This window comes from Nicotiana tabacum, chromosome 17 (assembly GCF_000715075.1).
Source record: "Nicotiana tabacum cultivar K326 chromosome 17, ASM71507v2, whole genome shotgun sequence".
Classification (NCBI taxonomy): Eukaryota; Viridiplantae; Streptophyta; class Magnoliopsida; order Solanales; family Solanaceae; genus Nicotiana; species Nicotiana tabacum.
Window position 1 is genome coordinate 32408102 of NC_134096.1, and position 11921 is coordinate 32420022.

Below are 11921 nucleotides of genomic sequence, written 5' to 3' on the forward strand. Positions count from 1 at the left end.
GGACAACAGAGAGATGTTCCTATGGTTTGAACATGGAAGGTTCAATTAAAGGTGAGCAGAATGTTCTTGTTCTTTATTTAGAAAGCGATATTTGTGATGTGTCTATCTTGACTATTTATCAAAGGATTTCTGAGGTGAAAGCCACTGCTGGGAATACCTATTTGGGTGGGGAAGATTTTATTAAATGGCTCGTGAATAATTTTGTGGCTGAGTTAAGGATGAAGCACGTAGATGTTTGGTGTCCGGAGTCGTTGACATGTATGGGTTAGTTTCCCTCATTGAAAACTTGCAACCTTCCGTTGAGTTTTCTAGCGCAAGAGAATGATATTTGGATGTTTTATAAGGTTTCCGGAGATTTGAGATATGGTGTTAAACCATAGGTGTACTGTCTTCACACTGAACATGCTTTCTGTAAAGGAGGAAGGGTGGACGAGGCGAAGGGGTTGTTTCGAGAGATGGAAAACTTGATTGTCGTGCCAAATGTTGCCTCTTATAATAGCCTCATTCATGGGATTTGCAAAATGGGGAATCTGGAAGATGAATTCCTTTTGAAGGAAGCAATAATATTAGATGGTATAAAGCCAAACATTGTCACGTATACATGCTTATCGATTGTTTGCTGAACGTGAGAAATATTATGAAGCTAAGTGTGTTGAAAGATATGTCAAACAAGAGATTTGTTACAAACAAGTGCTTAAAAATACCATCATTAATGGTGATTGCTCAGCAGGAAATATTCACAAGGCTCTAAAGACAAATCAAGCTGAAAGGTTGGCTCGCATGTATCTTGGTCTACGTTGCTCCGACACAGCAGTTTAGGTGCCGCACTGGTGTCGACACGACGCTAGTATGAGTGTGGGTATGGGATCCGTACCGGATCTGGTCAAACAATTTTGGGTACTTTGACCACGATGGACGAAAAATTTCGAGACGAGATACAATTTGATTTCCGAAATCAGAACCAAAACTAGGGTAAGTTTGAAGAAAATACCTTATCTAATAAATCAATCTACTTATCTACAACTTGAGAATAAAAAAGAAATTCATACCTTACAAGCTATACGTATTCCACAAAATTTCTCATATTTTCATATTTTTGAATTATTTTTAGCCGGAATGATCCGCACCCTTGTCCGAGCAACTTAGATCTTGATTCATTCAGTAATCGTAGCCTTTGTACTGTGTACAAACTCTAGTTTTGTTTCTGCATTGCGATACTAAGGAACTTGAGTCAGTTTCCTTTGACTAAAAGCTTATGATGCGGCTGAAGAGATGCTTTTTGGTTAGCTTCAACATAAGGTTAATGAGGTCCTAACACTGCTTGAGCATGTGAACTGGTGTGGCTGTTTGGTTGAAGTAATCAGTTTCTTTAAAAGTCTCGCTGTTACTGCGCAACAGCTCTTGCCTGTTCAAGTTCTCAAAAGAGTTGTGTCAAATGTTCTTTTTCACATATATATATAGAATTGGGGCTTCGAGTGGCAATATGCCATTTAAAGTTGTACTGCACCATTGTAGTCTGGATCAAGTAAAACCAAAAACTTCAAACCTCTCTTTAACAACCTCGTTTGTTCTGAATATTTTTGGATATTATAGTGAAGTGTTGTTATAGAGAACATATATTATAACATAACATAAAAATTGGTTCCGAAAAAGTTTGGCTTTTATAGAGAAGTGTTGTTATATAGGGATGCTGTTATAGAGATGTCTGACGGTATACACAACAAACATAACATAAAAATTGGTTCCGAAAAAGTTTGGCTTTTATAGAGAAGTGTTGTTATATAGGGATGCTTTTATAGAGATGTCTGACTGTATACACAACCACGGAAGAGAAATTTTTTAGCCTCTAGTTCAAAAAATACAGCAAGACTACTTCATTGGGATTTTCAGTCAATGACCTTAATACTACTATTATGACATGAATTACAGATGAAAATATGACATGAATTACAGAAGGAAATAGGCTCTACTCCGAGACATTCCCTCTTCTTCTCTTTCTTTTCAAGAGGCAGATTCTAATTTTTTCCCCTCTTTTTTTAATTGTGGGAAAAACATATATGTGTGAGAGATGGTACACATCTATGTATATCACCATGTATATCTATGTGTATATTATATTATATATCGTGATATACATTATTAGATTTGGCACTATAAGGTTAAATTGTCCAATTTGATTTTAAGAGGGCGAAATTCATTTTGAATAAACTTACTTCAATTTTGTTCTTGATCAAATCATCATACCCAATAAAATCCCACTAGTGGGGTTTGGGGAATTTTTTTTATTTTTTTTGTTCTTGATCAAAGAAGGAAAATAAATTTTGATATAACATGTTTAGAGCTAGTTGTGACAGTAAATAATTTTTTGATATACATTTTGATATATAAAGTAGGAAAATAAATTCTTGATATACACAAAGAAGGAAAATAAACTTGTGATATCCATTTTGGTATACACATATTCGATGTGTTATACATTGCGATATATAAATAATATAATTATTTTTATTGTGATATACATTGATATAGAGACAACAATAAATTTTAAATAACTATATTTATAATTTTATATTTTAGATAAACCAAGAATGAAAATAAAATTTTAATATACATTTTGATATACACAAAGAAGTAAAAATAAAGTGTGATATACACGTTTTTGTTGTGATATACCTTTATTGGCTACCTGATGCCAATATTTATAAGCAGGGCTTTTTTTTTTTTGCTAATTATATGGGTATATTGTCATACCATGCCAAAAATGAAAAAGAGTTCGGAGAGAGACGAAAGGGGGCTTGGGGCGAAGAGAAGTTGTGGATAACTAATGGATGATGCTAATGGACTTAGAAGGCCATTGAGAAGAAGCCATTTCTTATATACCCACTTTTGGGGAACCATTAAAGTTATACTTGCATTGCACAAAATCTTGCAAAGTGTTCTCGCTCGGATCTGATAGTTCAATCTATTCAATTCAACTTCAGAAAAAAAATCTGAAGTTCTTCTATCTTTCAAATGCAACTTCAAAAATTCATATCTGAAGTAGTTCTCTTCAATGCAACTTCAGAAATCAAATCTGAAGTTCTTTTATCTTTCACATAACACTTTAGAAATTTGAATCTTAAGTAATTCAATTTAATAAATACAACTTCAGATTTCGAATCTTAAGTTCTGAAACATAAACTTGTTCTTCGAATTTCAACAATCCAATACATGATTCAATGCTCAAATCTACCCCAAATGAGCTCAAATTTGAAATAAAACTTTCAAATATAATAAAAAATAAATCTCAATCATCAAATTATTAAAATAACAACAAATTTAACAAACCGATTTTACAACTAAGAAGAAGAAGAAACTCTAAGAGCTAAGAAAAAGAAAAAAAAGAAGTAAAGAAGATGAGAAAAGTGTATGTATATGAAGTTATCCAAAAATAGGATTGTTGCACCCTATTTTGCACTAGTCAAAACAAGATTCAACTTGTGATTTCTCTATTGTTGATAAAAGAGAGTCGCCACCTAATATTTAAGGGTATACCAGGGTACCTATTTAATTACTAAGTCATATTCTTTATTAGTCTGCTAACCAGTGAGATTATAGGTAAGTGTTCTTGTTCTTCTAAGGGAAGGGGTTAGGCACCCCTTAAAATCTACCTGAGGTAGCTCCATGGGACTTAGACTAGATTTGGAATCAATTATTTATACTATGCCTTAATTAGCGTTCTAAAGATATGACTTACCGTATATATAAGTGAGAGTATATGATGTTAATAAAAGAGATGTGAGACTTTAAAAGGGGTGTGAATTTATAAGGAGTCTAAAAATATATGTTAGTGGATATAATTGAAAGAGTTTTTGAAATATGTATATGAGTGGTTGATATTTATAAAGCATGTGAAAAGGGTTATTAAACACTTGGCTTTATAGAATGGGTGTTTATGTAACTCTAAGAGATGTTTGTGAAAGGGTGAGTCTAAGATATACCTTGGTTTCTGAAATCTTAAATATTAGACTTGAGGAATCGTTTTGAAATCTTTGCTGGGTAGCAACACTTTGGTTTTTGAGTCGGCTTTCTTTTAGAAGGCTAACCTTGCGATTCAGATCTGATTTTTCTTTTGAAAATGGGGGCTGCTGTTTTTGCTAACTTCTGAGGCTTCAAAATCTTGTTAAGAAAAATAGGTGAGCGAAAACATAGGATGATATAAACAAATGTAATTAGTGAAATGGGAATTAATTACTAACTAATTTTTTAAAATCCTATATTGTTTAGGGATTGCCTATGTTTTATGTGACTTAATGTATAGAGTAAAGCATGTAATCGTGTTAAATACATGATAGAATAACAACAAAAGATGTAACAAAATGCAACAAACAGTAGACTAAACTAGCAAAGTAGTAAACTGAATTAACGAAGCAATAAACAATAGTAAAGGGAATTTAGAGGGCAAGGATTGGACTATGGTAATTGGGCCTCAAAGAGGCAGGCCCAACAATGAAAGGACGACAACAGCTGACTGCGGACTCCCAATAATGCAACAGTACTGGGCTTGGGCCTGAGTTCCTTAGGAACTCGGCAAGCCCAAATAACTGTACATGTCTAAAAAAGGAGAAGGTCATTAGATATGGATTATGCATATTCAACCATGTATGAAGCATATAGACAAATGATTGGAGAAAAATATAACAGAATACTAATACTCAAATACTATAGGAAACTTATACTAATGTGGTGGTTATACATGGCAAATAATTTATATTGAAAACCTTTTATTGTCATTAAACACTAAACCCCTAAAGAACAACAAGTGTCAATGAATTAAGGGCTAAGGAGAGAGTTCTACTCAAGGTCGATGCTCCCTTTGAATCCCCTGACACTTCAAAGTTCCTAAGGGTCTCAAGGCCCAGGTCAATGCCTGTGTCGGGGAGAGCATCCCAACCTAAAGTTAAACTCCACTCCCAAATACCCCTAACCACTAACGACTCATTTTTCCTATGGGTTTAAGTGTCAATGAGGCCCTTTTAATGTAAATTAAATACTATAAAATTCCCTACCACAAAAAGTATACTTTCCCTCCTATCAGAGTAATATAAGGATACAAGAACAACTTCATTCTACAACTACATTTCTGATATCAAATGAATAATCCGCATATTAAGTAAATCTGAAGGTCAGACTTCGAACACATACGTGAGAGAAACAGAAATATTATAATATACTGTTAAAGGTCTAAACACTGGGAAAACACATTCAAAGGAAAGGTAAAGAATACAGAGTTCAGATATGCAGCAACACAAATGTCTATATCAATAGATTAGTTAACTTAGTCTTTGCAACTAACATATTGACAATATTACTTAAAAGTCTACAAGGATTCAGATAGATGGTCATAATTATCAAACACTATAGGTATTATCAAAGATATCAGGACTCTTAGAATTAATTATTGGGGACAGACATATCGGTAAAACAACAATAGCCACATATATGATCCTAAATCAACAAGGTCAAAATGTGTATGGCTATAGGTTATAAATTCAAAAATGGAGTTCCTAAAGATGCTTAACCAGATCATTCTCATAATAATATTAATCTCAAGCAAATCTTTATGTCCAGGCAACATCAATAAAGAACTTCTCATAAGATTATAAAAATCAGATTCAGTTTCAGTTTAGCAGGAGAGAGAGGACTGAGTACAACTTCAAAATAAAAGTATGGAATCATGAATTCATGCAGACAAGCAGGGATACATGAGATATTTAATCAATTTTATATGTTATAGACAACTTCAAATGGGGTGGTGATCTTATACAGACAAGGTAAGTTTTATATGTTATAGAATCAAGTCAGCAATGTCATAAAGAGAGGGGAATTATAGACAAAGGAAAGATTATACCAAACAGGTTTGACTCAAACATGTAACTGAAGGCTTTATCTAAACATGAGATAGTGATGTCAAGCTTGAAAATAGTCATAACTATGTTTGTTCTATGAAAGACAACTTGATAACAACAGAATATAGGCAAAAGGGTCACTGAAGTTCATAAGAGTTTACCCTAACAACACTGTTTCATATAGATACAACCAGCAGTTAGATATAAATACAAGATTGTCACAACGACAACTCAGAAGCTATTCTCAGAATTACTAGACATAGGTATATAGAAGCAAAGCACTTAAACACATAACTTTTCATACTTTCGTTAAATGGTGAAGGATATAAACTTATCAACTTTCAGGTTCATCCTAGCTAGGATCATCAAATAATAATCTCGACCACAAGGCAAACGAAGATGCAAGAAAATAATTTGTAGAGGTAGAGATCACAACAGACTCATCAATGAAAAACTATGAAATCTAAGTAGACATGAGAAGTCATTTGAAGCACATTAAGGGAACTTAATCATGTAGACTATTAGGATTCAGAAATGAGAGTCATTAAAGTCCTATAACATGTTAGTCGATATCAATTTGAGATGCAGAAAACATGATGAATGACTACAGATCAACAACATTCTAACATGAACTGGGGATAACATTTTTTATGCTAGTGACAAATATTATAAGCTAATATAGTTAATGGAAAAACAACATCATGTACATAGTATTCAAGTAAAATAATTAGAAGAGAAGAGGGTGAAAGTGCACTGACCTTTCTTAGGGCAGCAGACGAAATATGACTCGTTTAACCATTAGGATCCAAGAACTCAAATACTTCAACCAAATGAGCACCTCAGAGCAAAATCAGAATTCGAATAAGAGCTTAGCCTTAACCGAAGAAATTCTAAAACTACTATATTGATTTTCTGCCTTTTACAGGTGTTCTTGGTATGTTTTTTCTTCAGTGTTAGGTGGTGGTGGATGAGATTATTAAATGCCCTATTTATAGTTCCATTAAGGCTATTAGGGTTTTAGCATATTCAAAATGATAGTGAAAAGTGACGAAAGATTAATGATGATAGCAGGATTGGGTAAAATCTAAAGAGACAAAGTGAAATCAGAGTGAATCGGAGAGGAAAATGAATGAAGCTTTTTCCTTAGTGCACGACATCAGTTACAAGTGATGAAACCATCGGGTAAAGGCCAGAGGTCATTGCATTTGACCTCTGGTTAAGAATAATCATCAAGAGGAGCTCAAGCATGCTCTGATTTGGAAGAACGAGTGAAGAAACTAGATGAATGATTTTATCATTTAGGTCTAGGGTTTCAAATTAGGGGTTTCGAATTTAATCAATGAAAATGGAAACTGAAATCACTGGCTTGATCACCCAGGGACAAAGGAGACAAATCTGTAAGTTGGATTTGAAAGAACGAAGAAGAAATAGGGTTTCGACTTTACTGGCCGCATCTGATCTCTCAGATTTGAAGAGCAAAAAAGGAAAAATCAACGGGATTCAGGGGATGGAGATGTAGGGAAGGACGATTTGGTAAAAGTTTTGTGACCTTGCACTGATTCGTGCAAGGTTTCATGACTGATGGGTTTGAAGGGGTTAGATAAAGGAGAGAGGAGAGGGAAAGAGAGGCGACAGGGGAGGTGAGAAGTGATTAGGGTTTGGGTAAGTTTAGGGGTCGTCTCTAAGTTTAAGTTGGGAGATGAAACGGGAGCCTTTGGATCTATTGATCAACGACTCCGATCAGTTTGATAATTAGGAATTTAGAAATGATTTAAATGGAAAAAATCGGTGGCCGTTGGATTACTTGGATCAGACGGTTGAAAATAAATCTCTGGATGCTTAAGAATTAAAGAGAAAACAGAGTTAAAACATGGGCCGTTGATTTAAGAGATGGATGACCGAGATGAATTGTGTTTGTTTTGTGTGTGCTGGAGACGGGTGACATGGCAAGTGGTGATTGGTGCAAAGGTGATGGCAAGGATTGCCAAAGTGGAAAAAGATGGGGTGTTTGGATTGGGTCAGATCCATTTGGGCTTGGTAATTGGGCTAAAATTAATGTAAAGAATAGCCACTTTGCTTTTAATTAAGAATTACAATTGTAGCCTTTTGCCTTTTAATACGCTTTTTGAAATTAATTTAAATAAACTTAACAATTTTCAATAAAATATGGTAAAATTATAATTATCAAATATACTACTAATTATTGCAATTAATTATTTGTAAAAAATACTTCATTTTCTTAATTGTAACACTAATTTCGAATTATTAACATAGTAGTCTAATTAACTAGAAATTAAAGAGTAATTCATTAAATTAACTATATAGTCCTATGTGATGTATTTAAAAGTTATATAAGTAATCTTAAAATAGTAAGTATATTTGTAATTACATTATATTAATACTACATGATTAAATTTAAAACTAATTCTTAATTAATTTGTAAAAATAAGTTTTATTACTAGAAAATACTTTTAAAATATTCATTGTAAATTATTAAGTATAAATATATTAATTTAAAAAGGAGGGTCAAAATTGGTTGTCAACAGCTGCCCCTCTTTGACCGGAGATGATGAAAGAGTTTTCGAGCAAAGAAATTGAACCAAAGCCAATTTTGTCTTGACTTTAGGCATGCATTGCAGGAGTGGCATAAAGATTATGAGTTGATTGACTTAAGGAAGTTGGAGAGATTAGGGCCGAATTCTGGCCTTGAATTGCTTACATACCTCAGGCTTAACGAGGATCAGGCCTCATGTAGTTCTGGAATGATGATTTTGAGGAAGCGATATTCGCAGGAATTGCCCCAGTATCGTATTATGACAATACAGTGAGACGTAGGATTGGGGCTCATGATAGCTTGAATTTTGCGGCTTGATTTGAAGAATTTGAAAATTTTGAGTTTCACTGGTCGTTCTGTGCTTGAACTTGGATACTTGGCCCGCTAATGGGTTTGTTGTCCCTCAAAGCGTTATAGTTTGGTCTGCTGCTTAGAAAAGTTTCACGGTGCAATGTTTGTTCCTGCAAAACAAATGAAATACACGGATACCAATATATTGCACTGCAGAATATACTAAGATGCGATGTGAATGATGTAGGGATGATGATGCCTGACTGCCGAAGAGTCGTTATTTGGGATTAGGATGATGAGATACTTGATCTTGACTCAATTTGTTAGCCGGGATGTGTACCGTTCCGTAGCTGTTGGAGCATTTGAAAATTATCTCCACTTATTGGGAGAGCTTGACTTGCAGAGTGCGTCTCCGCTTGTTGGGAGAGCTTTGCACTGAGAAATGTCTCTGCTTGTTGGCAGAGCTTAATTTGTAGAGTGCGTCTCCGCTTGTTGGGAGAGCTTTGCACTGAAATGTAAAGTAATCTTCGCTTGGGAGTGATTGACTAAAACCGTAATCATGCCTGAAGCTGCATGAGCAAAACGTCAAAATATTCAAAGCAATAGCAAATGAAATAAAAGCATGCCTAAGAGATACTCTTGATTGCAAAGCTAAGTTGCGGCCATCGATTGGCAGAACATCGGTGACGAGGTTTGCAACTTTCTATTTTGGCATCCATTGCGACGGAGTGGCGATGCGAATTGCTCAGTTGGTGAATTTTGCAGTTTGCTATATACAAGGCTCCGGTTGGCGAAGCCAACGTTAGATTTGTACATGGCGCTCTGGTCGATTGAGCTGACGGTTTTCTATATACAGGACTTCAATTGATGAAGTCGACGGCTCATTTGTACAGGGTGCTCCGATTAGTTAAGCAGGAGATTTGCTATATACAGGACTTCAATTGGTGAAGCCAACGATCCATTTTGTACAAGGTGATCTGATTGTTTGAGCAGGCGGTTTTCTATGTACAAGACTTCAATTGGTGAAGCCAACGATCTGTTTTGTATAAGGTGCTCCAATTGTTTGAGCATGCGATTTGCTATGTACAGGTTTTTCTATGTCAGCTATCTGATTCCGAGATACCTGCAAAGGGTTCAAAGGTTAGCTTTAGCTGTATCCGAAAAATTTAAGTAAAGGATGAAGAGAGATAATATTAGGCAAGTGGCGGATCCGTCATTTTCCCCAGTGTGGTCTTAGTGCTTCCTTATTCCCTAGTGACCCTGCACTCAAAGAAAAATTCTTAGTAGGGGTGGGGAAGTTGGTTTGTGTCGACCGCAATATTGGTTTGCCTCTTCCTTTGACATGATTGCACCGCGAAGTTCGGTAGATGGAACAAATGCCATCGTTCCGGATTATGTTTAGAAAACATTTTGAAAATACTTTGTTTTTAAGGCAAATGCCATCGTTCCGGATTATGACATGTTACGAAAAATTATCCACACGCGAGCGTATTCTCTTGAGAACATAGTCTTGTTGATGTCGATCTTCCGTGTGCTTCTGACAATGCGGCTGCTTGCTGTTGCGTCTGCATCCTAATTCGAACTTATGCATTATAAGGCTTTTCCTAAGGTTATGACCGAACCCTTTCAGGTTGCCTACGTATCCAAAACGGAATCAGGTCTGAACGTAGTTCGTGGATTATGATAAAATATGATGAAGGTGATCATCGAGCCTGACTTAGGCAGCCTACGTATCCAAATGCAATCAGGTCAAAGCGTAGTTCAATTATAACAGATGCGAATGATGAGATTAAGAATGAAAATGGCCGAGTCTGACTCAGACTGCTTACGTATCCAAATGGAATCACGCCAAAACGTAGTTCAATTACAAAAGACGACTGAATCCGATGAGGATTGTCTACGTATTCCTTTTTGAGGAAATCAAGCCAGCATAGTTCCAGAGCAACATACAAAATGACATTTGGTTTTTCTATTACAAGAGAAAAGGGGAGAGAAACCGAACCCTACGTGGGTTTCCTACGTATACCTCTGTGGGAAGTGATGTTGAATGTAGTTCTACTACATCAAAACCTAACTCTATTTGTATTTAAACATAGTATCTCTTGATTACGTCCGAGTTGATGGGCTTCGTGTTGATTCTTCCATCCATTTCTGCCAAGATTAGAACTCCACCCCACAGTGCTCGGTGAACCACGTAAGGACCTTGCCAGTTTGGTGCGAACTTTTCTTTGGCTTCTTCTTGGTGGGAAAACGGGAAATTTAGCCACTCATAGTCATATGAACAATCAAATGGTGTATGACTGCATAAAACTACAAATACTAGTGAAAGAGAAGAACACAATGATTCCATGATCCAAAGGTATTCCGTAGACTTCGTTGCCTCCAAAAAATATCCAATCCCGTACAAGACGAGTTTAGGGGGTATTTATAGGGTAAGGTAGAGTCTAGACCGAAGTAACTAAGTCCAACACTGAGAGGGGAGCAAAATTGGCTCGGACAAGCTCCCATCAGCGTGAGGCGCCATTAGAGGCGCTAATATTTCTTTGCCTCGCGCTATTAGAGGCGGCATTAATGGAGCGTTGGGTTTGGACTTGTGTTGTCCAAGGTTGAGGTTTTTCATGGCCTTCCACTACTTCAGGTGCTATTCTTTCGCTGTCTTACAGTGTCTTTCTTTCATGTTCTATTTTGTCTCTTCTAAGTACGACTTTCTACAACTTTTTCTTCACTTTATATATAAATCAACTCAGTTAAGTTCAAATGTCACATAAATTATTATTATATCAAAATATAAGACAAATAATACCATAAAATATAAAAATTATAGCCAAATATCAATCTGTCTTGCGTACTAAAAGTATTAATTCCTGCATGTTTGGCATTTGATAAGATTGATTATAGTCTACTGAATTTTCTTTTTCCAAAAACAAAAATTAATTCAATTGTGCCACAGTAGCATGACAAATTATTAAAGCACTGAATTCTTTGTCTTTTTCCTTTTTGTCTTCTTATTATTTTTGTTTTTTGGTGAGTCCATTTTGATAATATTAAATTCAACTTATACAAATCAAGGGATTGATAAATCACCATCTGTGTTTCATATTTAAAGGGCATGCATTTGTGCCCTCCAATCATCACTTAAATAAAGCAAGTCAGTGAGATTTTTTCCATCCTATATGTCCAAAAAAGTA